Source organism: Hylobates moloch, unplaced genomic scaffold (assembly GCF_009828535.3).
Source record: "Hylobates moloch isolate HMO894 unplaced genomic scaffold, HMol_V3 SCAFFOLD_6, whole genome shotgun sequence".
Classification (NCBI taxonomy): domain Eukaryota; kingdom Metazoa; phylum Chordata; class Mammalia; order Primates; family Hylobatidae; genus Hylobates; species Hylobates moloch.
This window is the reverse complement of record NW_026652281.1, coordinates 64,269,667-64,285,132: the sequence shown is the minus strand read 5'-3', so window position 1 is coordinate 64,285,132 and position 15,466 is coordinate 64,269,667. Positions and strand designations below refer to the sequence as shown.

At 38.5% G+C, this 15,466-nt stretch overlaps 1 protein-coding gene, 1 long non-coding RNA gene and 1 pseudogene across 9 annotated transcripts in view; 2 read left to right on the top strand and 1 right to left on the bottom strand.

Annotated features, from left to right (window-relative positions):
• The window catches only part of HAPLN1 (hyaluronan and proteoglycan link protein 1), an 83,588-nt gene that overhangs the window by 63,052 nt on the left and 5,070 nt on the right, over nucleotides 1-15,466 (bottom strand). The window lies entirely within an intron of this gene.
• On the top strand, nucleotides 2,295-2,390 carry LOC116472020 (U6 spliceosomal RNA; annotated as a pseudogene).
• Nucleotides 9,018-15,466, top strand: part of LOC131383800 (uncharacterized) — a 205,753-nt gene continuing 199,304 nt past the window's right edge. For 6 of the 8 annotated variants that reach the window (XR_009214106.1, XR_009214105.1, XR_009214108.1 and 3 more), the window contains exons 1-3: nucleotides 9,046-9,141; nucleotides 10,299-10,372; nucleotides 11,978-12,167. This is a non-coding gene — a long non-coding RNA (uncharacterized LOC131383800). Of the gene's footprint in view, nucleotides 9,142-10,202; nucleotides 10,373-11,977; nucleotides 12,168-15,466 lie in introns of all 8 variants that reach the window. The other 2 variants (XR_009214111.1, XR_009214112.1) reach the window with 2 other exon arrangements.

Genomic DNA, 15,466 nt, shown 5'->3' with positions numbered 1-15,466 from the left:
GAACCATCTGCAAAATTTGGAACGATGTGACCAAAATAACAAAATTTTACAGGAAAAAACATAATGCTTTGCATTTAGAAATAAACGGCCCAAATATGGAAAAGCTATTAAACTTATTTCACGTAGCTTTACAAGGCAAAACTGGACCAAGTGGGTGGAAGTTAAGAAATCAAATTTTGCACACTGTCAGGAAGAATTTCCTAATAAGTCATCTAAAAGTGAAATGAATTGCCCTGTGAAATACACAGTGCTTTCTGCCACCGCAGGTGTTTAGGCAGATCAACAAACATCTGTCTATTGTATTACACAGGGGATTTGAGAGTAGGTGGGTGTTTGGAACACATTTGGTCCTTTGATCTCTATAGTTTCAAATCTGACCTTTCAGCTCAGAATTTTGAAGGATGTAAAGATGGATAAAACAACCCATTAACAAAGACACTATAAATAAAAGACATTTCAACAACTGATTATATTCAACACATAAAAAAGTATATAAGGTGGGCCACAGTGGCTCACGCCAGTAATTCCAGCACTTTGGGAGGCTGAGGCAGGTGGATCACCTGAGGTCAGGAGGTCAAGATCAGCCTGGCCAACACGGTGAAACCCCATCTCTACTAAAAATACAAACAATTAGCCAGACGCAGTGGTCCTAGCTGCTTGGGAGGCTGAGGCAGGAGAATTGCTTGAACCCGGGAGACGGAGGTTGCAGTGAGCCGAGATCGCTCCACTGCTCTCCACCTTGTGCGACAGAACGAGACTTCGACAAACAAAACAAAACAAAACAAAACAAAACAAACACCTATATGAAATAATCGAGGTGCAAATAAAATATTAAGAGAGAAATGAGAAAGAAGTGACTAATTCCAGCTAGTGGCACAATGCAAGGTTACCGGGAGGAAGTGTTACATGAATGATGCGAGCATGAGCCATGTTTCAGGTGGGAAGGATAAAATGATAAGGGATTCCTGCTTGAGAGAAGTGTGTGAGCTCAGAATTAGAGGAGTAGAACTGCATAAATGTTTGGGAAGAGAAGTTAGATATCCTAAGAGATTTTAACGATTGGAATCTTTGTGATAAATTTGGCATTTACTTTGGCCTGCCTTTCATGGCTTAAAAAAATAGATATAACGTTGTCAAATATCCTGTATAAATTATAAACTTTTCAGTCATCATTTTTCTTTTTATAATTTAAAATAACATTAGATAGTGATAAAAATGGATATGAACATCTCAAACTGCTTCCAGAATTTTGTCGTGTTAGCAATAAGACTGTAGAGCATCTACAAAAGACTGCAGGAACTGATTCCCCACTAAAATTTATCTCAGCGCAGCATCTTCAGGGAGCTAGGCACACTGATAATCCCTCTAGGCTTGAAGGGTTTGGTCTCTCAGAGAAAGCAGGCCACGAAGATAAGGGTTACCCAGAACACAGTCAAGCCAACCCACTGATTTTTGGCATTTCTTAAAGTGTAAAGAAAAGGAAATTTTCCAACTAGCTGATTTTCTTACTCGTTAGTCTGTCTCGTGTCTTTTGTGTCTGAAAGCTTTTAATATGCCCTCCTTTTTTCCCCCAACAGTTTTCTTTCTTTTTTTTTTTTTTGAGACAGTCTCGCCCTGTTGCCCAGGCTGGAGTGCAGTGGAGCAATTTCAACTCACTGAAGACTCCGCCTCAGCCTCCCAAATAGCTGGGACTACAGGCATGCACCACCACACTTGGCTAATTTTTGCATTTTTAGTAGAGATGGGGTTTTTGCCATGTTGGCCAGGCTGGTCTTGAACTCTTGACCTCAAAAGATACGCCTGCTTCAGCCTTTCAAAGTGCTGGGATTACAGGTGTGAGCCACCATATCCGGCCTCCAGCAATTTTCTTATGCCACGCCTGGGTGTGGGTGTTTTACTTTTTGGTGTTTATCCTGTTGGGGCATTGTAGTGCTTCCTGAATTTGTGACTTGTTGGACAGCCACAGACATTATTTCTAAAATATTTTTTTCTGCCCCATTTGCGTTTACTCCTTCTGAGATGCCTATTTCTATATCTCACATGTCTTTTACTACCACTGCCCACTGCTCCTGGAAGTTTCATTTTTCTTTCTGATTTTAGCCTGGTTACTTTTGTCAGACCTATTTTCCAGTTTACTAATCATCTCCTCAATGTTTCTAAACTTTCCTAAACTCATGTATTGAGTTTTTAATTTTAGTCATTACATTGTTTTTAGTTCTAGGATTTCCATTTGAATGATTTTTTTGTAGTTTCCAGTTCTTTTTAAAAATTCTCTACTTTAATATCTAATTTCTGTGCTTGCTTAAGTAGCACATACACTAAAATTGGAATAATTAGCATGGCCCCTGCACAAGGATGACACACAAATTAGTAAAATGTTCCACATTTTTCATAAGTATTATCAGCATGAAAGACCAAGCTGAGGGAAGAATCTCAGAACTTGAATACTGGCTCTCCGAAATAAGACAGTCAGACTTATGAGAACTTATAAAGAAAAAAGAATGAAGAAGAATGAACAAAACCTCCAAGAAGTACGAGATTATGTAAAAAAACTAAATCTACAAATCACTGGCATTCCTGAAATGGACGGGGAGAAGCCAACAACTTGGAAAGCAGATTTCAGGATATCATCCTAGAATCTAGCAGGGGTTCTCTGTATTTCCTGAAGTTGACGGTTGGCCTCTCTGGCAAGTTTTGGGAAAGGCCCAGAGAGGCCATAGTTGACTTCAGGAAATACAGAGAACCCCTGCAAGTTTCTACACAAAAAGAACATCCTAAAGACACATAATCATCAGATTTTTGAAGATTAAAATGAAAAAAAAAAAAGAATGTTAAAGGCAACTAGAGAGAGAAGACAGGTCACCTAGAAAAGGGAAGCCCATCATACTAACAGCAGAACTCTCAGCAGAAACCTTACAAGCCAGAAGAGATTGGGGCGCGTATATTCAACAGTCCCCCCCCCAAAAAAATCTTCAACCAAGAATTTTATGTCCAGCCGAACTAAGCTTCCTAAGTGAAGAAGAAATAAGATCCTTTTCAGATATGCAAATGTTTAGGGAGTTTGTTACCACCAGACCTGTCTTACAAGAGATCTTGAAAGGAGCACTAAATATGGCAAGGAAAGACTGCTACTAGCTAATACGAAAGCACACTTAAATATACAGGCAAGTGACACTATAAAGCAACCACACAAACAAGTCAGGATAATAACTGGCTAACAACATGACAGGATCAAATCCACATATATCAATACAAACCTTGAATGTAAATGGGATAAATTTCTCACTTAAAAGGCACAGAGTGGCAAACTAGATTAAAAAGCAAGACCCAATGGTAGGCTGCCTTCAAGAGAGATACCTCACACATAACAACACCCATAAGCTCAAAATAAAGGGATGGAAGAAAATCTACCAAGCAAATGGAAAACAGAAAAAAGCAGGAGCTGCAATCCTAATTTCGGACCAACAGACTTTAAACTAACAAAGATCAGAAACTAACAAAGAAGGGCATTACATAATAATAAGGTGTTCAATTCACCAAGAAGACCTGACTATCCTAAATTTATATGCACCCAACATAGGAGCACCTAGATTCATAAAGCAAATTCTTAGAGACCTGCAAAGAGACATAAGACTCCAACATAGTAATAGTGGGACAGTTCAACATTCCACTGACAGTATTAGACAGATCATCAAGGCAGAAAATTAACAAAGATACTTAGGACCTGAACTCAACATTGGACCAAATGGATCTGATAGACCTCTACAGAACTGTCCATCCGAAAACAACAGAATATACATTTTTTTCTCATCAACAGATGGCACATTCTAAAACTCAGCCAATAATTAGATATAAAACAATGCTCAGCAAATGCAAAAGAACCAAAATCATACCAAACACACTCTCAAATGATACTGCAATAAATAAAGAAGTCAAGACTAAGAAAATTGCTTGGCCAGGTGCAGTGGCTCACGTCTGTAATCTCAGCACTTTGGGAGGCTGAGGCAGGTGGATTACCTGAGGTCAGGAGTTCAAGACCAGCCTGGCCAACATGGCAAAATCCTGTCTCTGCTAAAAATACAAAAATTAGCTTGGCATGGTGGCAAGTGCCTGTAATCCCAGCTACTCAGGAGGCTGAGGCAGGAGAATCACTTGAACCTGGGAGGCGGAGATTGCAGTGAGCCAAGATCGCACCATTACATTCCAGCCTGGGTGACAAGAGTGAAACGTCACAAAAAAAGAAAGAAAGAAAGAAAGAGAAAATTGCTCAAAACCATGCAATTACATGGAAATTAAACAACATGCTCCTGAATGACTTTTGGGTAAATAATGCATAAAAGGCAGAAATCATTAAGTTCTTTGAAACTAATGGCAACAAAGACATAACATACCAGAATTTCTGGGACATAGCTAAGGCAGTGTTAAGAGGGAAAGTCATAGTACTAATTTCTCACATCAAAAAGATAGAAAGGTTTCAAATTAATGACTAACATCACAAGTGAAAGAATTAGGGAAGCAAGAATAAATTAACCCCAAAGCTAGCAGAAGACAAAAAACAATCAAAATCAGAGCTAAACGGAAGGAAACTGAAACACAGAAAAACACCCAAAAGATCAACAAATACAGGAGTTGGTTTTTTGAAAAAATTAATAAGATAGATAGACTGCTAGCTAGGGTAATAAAGAGGAAAACAGAGAATATCCAAATAAACATGATTAGAAATGACAAAGAGGATGTTACCACTGACCCCATAGAAATATTAATAAAAACAACCATCAGAAACTACTATGAACACCTCTATGCACACAAACTAGAAAACCTAGAAAAGATGGACAAATTTCTGGAAACATGCACCCTTCTAGAACTAAACCTGGAAGAAACTGATTCCCTGAAAAATACCAAAAATAAGCTCTGAAATTGAATCAGTAATAAAAGCCTACCAAACAAAAAACAACAACAACAACAACAACAAAAGCCCAGGGCCAAATGGATTCACAGTGAAATTCCACCAGATGTACAAGAAAGAGCTCGTACCATTCCAAAAAATCAAGAAGGAGGGACTCCTCCCCAACTCATTCTATGAGGCCAACATCATCCTGATACCAAAACATGACAGACACAACAACAACATCAAAAAACTTCAAGCCAATATCCTTGGTGAACACTGATCCAAAAATCCCTAACAAAATGCTTGAAAACTGAATCTAGCAGCACATGAAAAGCTAATCCATTATGTTCAAGTAGGCTTTATCCTCACAATTTAAGGTTGGTTCAACATACACAAATCAATGTGATTCATCACATAAACAGAACTAAAGACAAAGCCCACATGATTATCTCAATAGATGCGGAAAAGGCTTTCAATAAATTTCAACATCGCTTCATGTTAAAAACTCTCAATAAACTAGGTATTGAGGGAACATACCTCAAAATAGTAAGAACCGTCTATAACAAACCCACAGCCAACATTATACTGAACGGGCAAAAGCTGGAAGCATTCCCTTTGAAAACCAGCACAAAACAAGGATGCCCTCTCTCACCACTTTTATTTAACATAGTATTGGAAGTCCTAGCCACAGCAATCAGGCAAGAGAAAGAAATACAAGGAATCCAAATAGGAAGAGAGGAAGTCAAATTATCTCTGTCTGCAGACAACATGATTCTATATCTAGAAAACTCTATAGTCCTGGCTCAAAAGCTCCTTCAGCTGATAACTTCAGCAAAGTTTCAGGATGCAAAGTAAATATACAAAAATCACTAGCATTCCTATACACCACCAGGAGCCAAGCCAAGAGCCAAATCAGGAACACAGTCCCGTTCAAAATTGCCACAGAAAGAATAAAGTACCTAGGAATACAGCTAACCAGGGAGGTGAGAGATTTCTACAGTGAGGATTACAAGACACTGCTCAAAGAAATCAGAGAATACACAAACAAATGGAAAAATATCCCTCACATGCTTATGGATAGGAAGAATCAATATCATTAAAATGACCATACTGCCCAAAGCAATTTATAGATTCAATGCTATTTCTGTCAAACTACCAGTGACATTCTTCACAGAACTAGAAAAAACTATTTTAAAATTCATATGGAACCACAAAAGAGCCCAAATAGCCAAGGCAGTCCTAAGGAAAAGGAAGAAAGCTGGAAGCATCACATTACCCACCTTCAAACTATACTACAGGGCTACAGTAACCAAAACAGCATAGTACTGGTACAAAAACAGGCACATAGCCCAGTGGAACAGAATAGAAAGTCCCCAAACAAGACCACTCACCTATGACTGTCTGATCTTTGACAAAACTGATAAAAACAAGCAATGGGGAAAAGACTCCCTATACAATAAGTGGTGCTGGGATAACTGGCTAGCGATATGCAGAAGATTGAAGCTGGATCTCTTCTTAAGCCATATACAAAAACCAACTCAAGATTAATTAAAGACTTAAATGTAAAACTAAAAACTGTAAAAACCCTGGAAGATAATCGAGGCAATACCATCCTGGAAACAGGAACGGGCAAAGATATCATGACAAAGACACCAAAAGCAATCACAACAAAAGCAAAATTTGACAAATGGGATCCAATTAAACTTAAGAGCTTCTGCACAGCAAAATAAACTGTCAACAGAGTAAACAACCCACAGAATGGGAGAAAACATCTGCAAACTATACATCTGTAAGAACTTAAGCAAATGTACAAGAGAAAAAAGAGAAAAACAAACAATCCCATTTAAAAGTGGGTAAAGGATGTCAACAGACTTTTCCGAAGAAGGCATACATGTGGCCAACAAGCATATGTTATAAAAGCTCAATATCACTGGTCATTACAGAAATGCAAATCAAAACTACAATGAGATACCATCTCACACAGTCAGAATGGCTATAATTAAGAAGTTGGAAAATAACAGATGCTGGTGTGGTTGTGGAGGAAAGGGAACACTTATACACTATTGGCGGGAATGTAAGTTAGTTCAAACATTGTGGAAAGCAGTATGATGACTCCTCAGAGAGCTAAAGCAGAACTGCCAGTCCACCCAGCAATCCCAGCACTGGGTATATACTCAGAGGAATATAAATCATTCTACCATAAAGATACATGCACACGTATATTCATTGCAGCTCTATTGACAGTAGCAAAGACATGAAATCAACCTAAATGCCCATTAATGACAGACTAAATAAAGAAAATGGGATACATACACACCATGGAATACTATGCAGCCATAAAAAAGAACAAGATCATGTCTTCTGTGGGAATATGGATGGAGCTGGAGGCCATTATCCTTAGCAAACTAACACAGGAAAAGAAAACCAAATACTATATGTTCTCACTTATAAGTAGGAGCTAAATGATGAGAACTCATGAACTATAAGAAGGGAACAATAGACAATGGGGTCTAGTTAAGGGTGGAGGTTGGGAAGAGGGAAAAGAGCAGAAAAAGTAACTATTAGGTACTAGGCTTAATATGTGGATGATGAAATAATCTGTACAACTAACCCCCATGACACCAGTACCTATATCACAAACTTTTACATGTATCCCCTAACCTAAAAGTTTAAAAAAAAGGATTCTAAATTAGAATAAGTATTTTACTTACATAATAGATACTCTTCCTTCTGCTACATTAAAAATATTTATACTTTGAAACAGCAGGAGGAGTATGAAAACATGTCTATAAAATATCTAAAATTATCAGTTTATCTTTTGTCTTTTCTTTTCTCTTTGGTTTTTTTTTTTTTTTTGAGACACAGTCTCTGTCACACAGGCTGGAGTGCAGTGGCCTGATCTCAGCTCACTGCAACCTTCACCTCCAAGGTTCAAGCTGTTTTCCTGCCTCAGTCTCCCGAGTAGCTGGGACTACAGGCATGTGCCACCATGCCCTGATAATTTTTTATTTTGTATTTTTAGCAGAGACGGGTTTTCACCATGTTGGTAAGGCTGGTCTTGAACTCCAGACCTCCCAAAGTGCTGGGATTACAGGTGTGAGCCACCGTGCTCAGCCCAGTTTATCTTTCTAGCCATGTATAATATTTACATCTCATATTGGTCTATTTCTATTGTCTGTTTTACTATCTTGGCTTTTTCAGTCATTGAATCCTGTCAGCTAGCATATTGGGTAATTTTATTTAATTAATTTATTTATTTTACAAAATTTCCATTTTTATTTTAGATTCAGGGAGTGCATGTGCAGGTTTGTTGCAAGGGTACACTGCATGATGCTGAGGTTTGGGCTTCTATTGATCCCATCGACCAGATAGTGAATTTACTGTATTGGGTAATTTTAGATGAGGTTGCTTTCCAGCTAAGAGCTCAAGCCAGGTCACTAAGAACCTTGCAAATCACTTAAAATAATTTGGACCTAATTGTCACAGCAATGAAAAGACACTGAAGCGCTTTAAGTGGGGAAATATTTTCATATTTACACTTCAGAACAGTGACTAGCTTCAGTGTGAGGGAATAAATTAGAAAGTAACAAGATGGGAGACATAGAGACTGATGGGTGTGGTTTGCAGGAATTCAATAAGAAAGGATGAAAATGAAGGGCAGGATTTATGCTAATGGAGACAGATATTTATGAGACGGAATCCATAGGATGACTCCTATGTTCCTGTTTTTGAAAACTGAGTGGAGAGAAAATGGTGCTATTTGATAAACTAGATAAAATTGAGGTGGTTCAAATTCAGGAGAAAGAAAAAGAGTCCATTATGGACTTGTGGAATTTGACATGTTTGTGAGATGTGCTAGTGGAGGTGGTTTAGACAGTCACTGGATAGATCTAAAGATGTGGGAGTCGCCAGCACATAGCTGAGTGCAGTGTGATGCATGGGCGTAGATGAAAGTGCACAGGGAGACTATGTAGGGTGGGGACAAGCATCTTGGGCAGAAGCCATTGGAATACAAACAGCCAAGAGGCCAGTAGACTTCTCTTCAGAAGCCTGGAATGGAGACTGAGATAGATTAACCACAGAAGCCTGAAATCTAGGAAAGAATGATGTCACAAAGCCCAGGGTAGAGATTGCTGTGAAGGGAACATGGTCACCAGTATTAAAATGCCACCAAGAAAGCACTGAAAAAAAGTAATTGTTGACCCTGCTGAGGAGCATTTCAATGGGGTAGCTTTGGGAGAAAGCTCATTACAGTAAGTTGAGGAGAGGATGGGGGTGAAGGGATAGACAGTGAACATAGGTAGTTCAGGAAAAAAAAAAAAAGTGGCTCTTATGAAAAGGAGAAAGATTGATAGAAAGTATGTGACATTAGAAAAGGTTTATGTTTTTTTGTTTGTTTGTTTTTGTTTTGTATTTTTTAGTAGAGACGGGGTTTCACTGTGTTTGCCAGGATGGTCTCCATCTCCTGACCTCGTGATCCGCCCGCCTCGGCCTCCCAAAGTGCTGGGATTACAGGCGTGAGCCACCGCGCCCGGCCAGAAAAGGTTTATGTTTTTAAGATAAAGAAGATTTGACTGTGATGAAATGCCAATAAGAAAAATAGGCTGAGGGCGGTGCCTCGTGTCTGTAATCCCAGCATTTTGGGAAGCAGAGGCGGGTGGATGATCTGAGGTCAGAATTTTGAGACCAGCCTGACCAACATGGCAAAACCCCGTCTCTACTAAAAATACAAAAATTAGCCAGGCGTGGTGGCAGGCGCCTGTAATCCCAGCTACTCTGGAGGGTGAGACAGGAAAACTGCTCGAGCCCACGAGCCAGAGGTTTCAATGAGCCGTGATCATGCCATGGCACTCCAGCCTGGGCGACAGAGAGAGATTCCGTCTCAAAAAAGAAAAAAAAGAAAAATAACCGGAGTGGGAGAGGCTGATAATACAAGAGAGAATAGATCTAATAAATAGAGATTTATCCAAGAAAACTGGAGGAAATGGGATCCAGAGCTTGGGGGCAACACCCACACTGGGTTCCTCAAGGTAAAGGAGATTTAAAAAAATATTATTCTAACAGAAAGGAAAAAAAAGATAATGTATTGGGGGTACAGACCAGAGGCTAGTTTTAGGCAAGACAGTGAGAGGGTGGCTTCTATTTTCCGTGTGAATTAGAGAGGCTTGCACATCTGCTACAGGGAGCTCAAGAAACAATGGACTTTTAAGAAATATGGTAGAACTGCCATAAAGCATGCAAGATACGGCTGACATCAAATACCATGAAGTTCTAAAGTTGTCCCATTCTGTAGGGTGATATTTACTTTTCTTAGCAGTTCCCAGAAAACTGGAGCAAGTGTGGAGGAAGGGGGCAGTTAGATTCATCATGAAAAAAGATTTTGTTTTTTGGATCCCTTTGCAAACAACAGAACAAGAACATGGAAAATGCTGGCAAGCATGATGGACAACAAAAAAAGAAGTGAAGATGAAAGGGAATGAGCAGGTAGGAGGAATGAAGAAAATCTGAGATAAAGATTCCAGTTCACTGCCCTGGACCTGTAGTTGAGAACAACAAATTTTCTAGTTTGGGTGATTGGTACTATAATTATTTTTAAATTATATGTAAGTGACCAGTTTGCTTGGGACGGTCTTTGTTTATGCCTTTTTTGTTATCATGATTAGTAAGCCATCTCCTTTGACTCTTAAAAGTGTTCTGGTTTGACTAATACATTTTATTGTCTTTATATATAAAGAGAGATGACACGAACTAGGCTTGTTCAAAGGAAAATAATGAGTTCGATTCTGGAAATGTTAAGTTCATGAAACTATGGGAAATTCAGATTGAAAGGTCAAGTAACCTGAACATACATACAGACATAACTAAATTTATCCATAAAGCAAATTCAGACAGTACTGAATAAATTATAATTTAGTGATTGACTCAAGAATGATATACTAATTTTCAGACAGACTCAGAAAATATTTGCATTACATACTTGGAGTTACTTTCTCTGTATTAAGTTATACGGCAATTTAGGTAAAGTGAAAATATTAATCATGTGAGGATGCGGAATCATGTTAACATTGGCCAAATGGTCAAGCTGGACTTTTACATTGGGTAATACCTCAAAGTGTCACAAGGTGGCAGCACAACCACAATATAACATGTAATTAACAAGGGTCAAGATCCTTTCAGGTATTCTGCAGTTAGAATTTATACCTGTTGTACATTATATGTATATTTTTCTGAATGTATGGTCCTTAATTTAAAAATGATTATTTTGTTTTATCGTTATTGCTGACTTGAAAATGGAGCATATAAAAAGTTTAATTTTCTAATATGTACATTATTTTAAAATATTTTAGCTAGAATAAAAAACATGATCATAGGCCGGGTGTGGTGGCTCACGCTTGTAATCCCAGCACTTTGGGAGGCCGAGGCAGACGGATCACGAGGTCAGGAGATCGAGACCACGGTGAAACCCCGTCTCTACTAAAAATACAAAAAATTAGCCGGGCGTGGTGGCGGGCGCCTGTAGTCCCAGCTACTCGGAGAGGCTGAGGCAGGAGAATGGCATGAACCCGGGAGGCGGAGCTTGCAGTGAGCCGAGATTGCGCCACTGCACTCCAGCCTGGGCGACAGAGCGAGACTCCGTCTCAAAAAAAAAAAAAAAAAAACATGATCATGAATATACATTGATGGCATTCTCAGGATAATTATTAGCACATAGTGTATATAATGTCATAGTTATAAATGCAAATGTAAGTTTGCATCTTGATTAGTATATTTTAGTTCAACAATTTTATTTAGATCATCTTTTTAGTATATTTATCTTGCTAGTAAAATAAAACCTGTGACTTTTTTCATTGACCTGTAGAAGGAGAGTGTTCAGATATTTCATGAAAAAATTTTTATTTGGCATATTCTAGTTACAGTAACTTCAAGTAGGGGATAGGGTTGCCAGGTTTCGTTAAAAAAAAATACAGAATATCCAGTTAAAATTGAACTTTAGAAAAACAAGAATTTTTTTGGTATAAATATGTCCCATGAAATATTGGGGGCAACTAAAGTTATTCAATTATTGAATTTTTTTTGTATTTTATCTAGCAATCCTATAAAGGGGGGAGGAGAACCTGGACAAAAAAAAAAAGGAAGTTTCTGAGAAGTCCAGAGAAATCCAGGATTATGGACTACAAATCTGACCTAAGATTTAGAAGTCTTCAGAATCAAGGAACTAGAAAACGAATTATAAATAGACTTGAATTAGTCTGCATTCTGTGGCAAACTCATTTATATGGTAAGCTAAACAACATGGGCTATGGTTAATCAAGTACTCTGGTGAATTACCATCTACACCACACATTGATTACTGATTTTTAAACAACAAAATGCAACAACATATATTTAAAGTTAGTTCGGTATTGGACAAAGTGTAATAAACAACTATAATCTGGACATTTTGGGGTCTTACTCAGGGTTATCATTATGAAAATCTGTCATTAGAGCATCAAGGCACGGAAATACCATTTTAATTTCCTTTAATTCAACAAACATGTCTGGCACCTTCTATATGCAGAGGACTGACTAGGACTGTCAGACGTAAGGATTAATAAACATTGCTGTTACCCAACTCAGTGGATATTTACAGTTAATAAAACAAAAAGTTAAATTCATGCATAAATTATGTCAAAACTCATTCTTACTAATTCTTCCCTGGGTTTCAGTTCTTGGTTAACTGCTTCTCCCTTAGTATATCCCTGGGATGATCGATCCCTTCTCTCTTCCAGATGATTTTCAACTATATTTTGATGCCAGAGTCTTCCAAATCTCCATTTCCAGCCATGACTTCTCCCATGTACTTAAGAAATGTGCATTCAACTCCTATGAGTTTTTGGCTGTCCTGTTGGCACTTCTTCCTAAATTACACTAATCATTTTCTCCCAGAAACTTCTATTCTTCCTATATTCCTAATCTTAGTCAATTGCATCCCTTCTTATGTAATCATCCGTCCATTTCTTAAGTACATGGGAGAAGTCATGGCTGGAAATGGAGATTTGGAAGACTCTGGCATTAAAATGGTAGTTGAAAATCATCTGGAAGAGAGAAGGGATCGATCATCCGAGGGATATACTAAGGGAGAAGCAGTTAACCAAGAACTGAAACCCAGGGAAAAATTAGTAAGAATGAGTTTTGACATGATTTATGCATGAATTTAACTTTTTGTTTTATTAACTGTAAATATCCACTGAGTTGGGTAACAGCAATGTTTATTAATCCTTACATCTCACAGTCCTAGTCAGTCCTCTGCATATAGAAGGTGCCAGTCATGTTTGTTGAATTAAAGGAAACTAAAATGGTATTTCTGTGCCTCACACTATCTCAGATTTCTCGTCCACATCCAGTCAATGCACCCCATTCAGTCATGCCTACACTGTTTCGATGACCTCTAAATGGGTTTTCCACCTCCAGTCTTGCTTTCCTTAGAGATTTACTGAAATTAACAATTAATTTTATTTGCATGATTAATTTTATACTGTAGTGATTATCATTTACATCTTAAAAGAGTTTATAAATTTAAAAACATTGATGGGTAAGAAGAGACATAAGGAAACAAAAACAGCTGGGGAATGGCTTGGGTTTGGAGGATTCAGACATCTGAAATATAGGCACTTGGGATAGAAAATCAGGACACCCCTGAAGCCCCATGTTCAGCACTGTGCTGGACACCAACAGCGGCAACAGGATGTCAGGCATTCGTATCTCCAAGCCAGGTGAATAATGCAGGCTAATGACCCCTCTCCTCTAGGCTACTGGAAAGACAGGAAAGGAAATCACCTCTCTAAATCAGAGTCATCAGTCCTAGAAATTTAATAAGCTGTGAGCCCATCTTTATATTGTAAGACCAGAACAATAGCATACAAAAGCACCAAACGATGGTAGCATAATCTAATGGGCTATAATAAAAAAAATTACATGAATTAATGAAATACTTAATAAAATATGGCTATGATTATGCTGTATGCTAATTAAACATAAACTGAGAAGATATTTAAACAAATGACTCTGATTCATGTCACTTTCATAAAGCCAAAGCAGATTTTCACTATTTTCTTTTTTTCATAGTTTTCCAGAAGCTATGATCAGCATCAATGCTGAAATGTCTCTGAAACCAATTTTACTGTATTTAGATACCTGAGCAAATATTTTTAAAAGATATTGGCTTTGACTAGTATTTTCAACATGATGGCTGATTCCTGTGCTTCTCCTATGCATATTCCTTTTTCATCCCCACGACTTTGAGGAATTCTTGGACCAAGTATGTGGATTCTCACTGCTCCCTCTCACTAAACCTGGATATTTGGGGTGGCATAAGGGCTCGAAACTGTAGAACTTAAGAAGCTATGTATGCCCTACCTGTCCAGGGGCCACAGTTGAAGCACTGTCATGAAGGGCTGAGGGGATCTAGAGCAGAGGTTAAGGCAAAGTGAACAGGAATGTTAAAACAGGATGGATGTTGGATGCCCCTTGGGGCAAAGGGAAGAGAGATCTGTCTGGCTAAAGCGCTAGGGGAGGTGGAAGAACAGGTTGATCAGGCTCAGCTGAAAGGAGCCAGTAGTTAACATGGTCCTTCACATTTCTAGAAGGAAACAGGCCTTGAGGGAATCCATCTGTTCTCACACAGGGAGTGGGGATAACTGAGAGACTGAAGACCTTGGGGGATTGAATCAGGCTTAATTACACCCTTTGGTGTAAGGATGGGAAGGCTCCCAGATGTTTTAAATTCTTTTTACGGAAGACAAAACATTTACTTTAAAGAAATAAAGACTTAAATTGTAAATGCATGAGTGAAACTCATTCACACTTAAGTGTAATGCATGAGTGAACCTCATTCACAATTAAGTGTAGTCAAGAAATCAATAAACCAGAGAACTATCAGATCCTCTGGGATGCAGGGGTAGAGAGCAGGAGTCTCGGTTTATGAGATAGAGGGATTAGAAGGCTTGGGTAAATGCAAAGAAAGGGAAGCCAGGAAATTAGGAAGACAAATTTCACCTACTTGGCAAATTTTACTAGTGATTCATGATGTGTATCCATCTGTCTCCTCCACTGGTTTGTGAACTCCTTGAGCCAATTACTATGCAACGCCTAGCGTGGTGCCTGCCTGGTGCAAATGGTAAGCACTAAATCATTCTTGCTTAATCTAAATTTTAGTTTCAAACTGGTGGACAATTCTGTGCAAATGCATTTTTGTGTTCCCTGTCCATCCAAGCAGACATATTATTGGAACCCTAGGCCTCCTGGGGTTTTGGAGTGTCAGAGCTGCCTTTCCAGGCCCATCTGTGTCCATGCAGCCAAGAAACAAAGCTCTTATCCACTCAGCTCAGCGTTTGCACACAAGGGAAAATAATTTTTAAAAATGCATGCTCAAAATTTTCTTAATACCAAAACTATGAGGCCAGAACTTTTTGGTTATTTTTGTTACTCAAAGTACACTTCAGGACCTTATAACATTTCGGGTTTATGACATCAGTTTTGACTTTCTGATTATTTTAGAATGGACTTTCATAGTGTAAAGTGAGGGGGATCACACGGGAC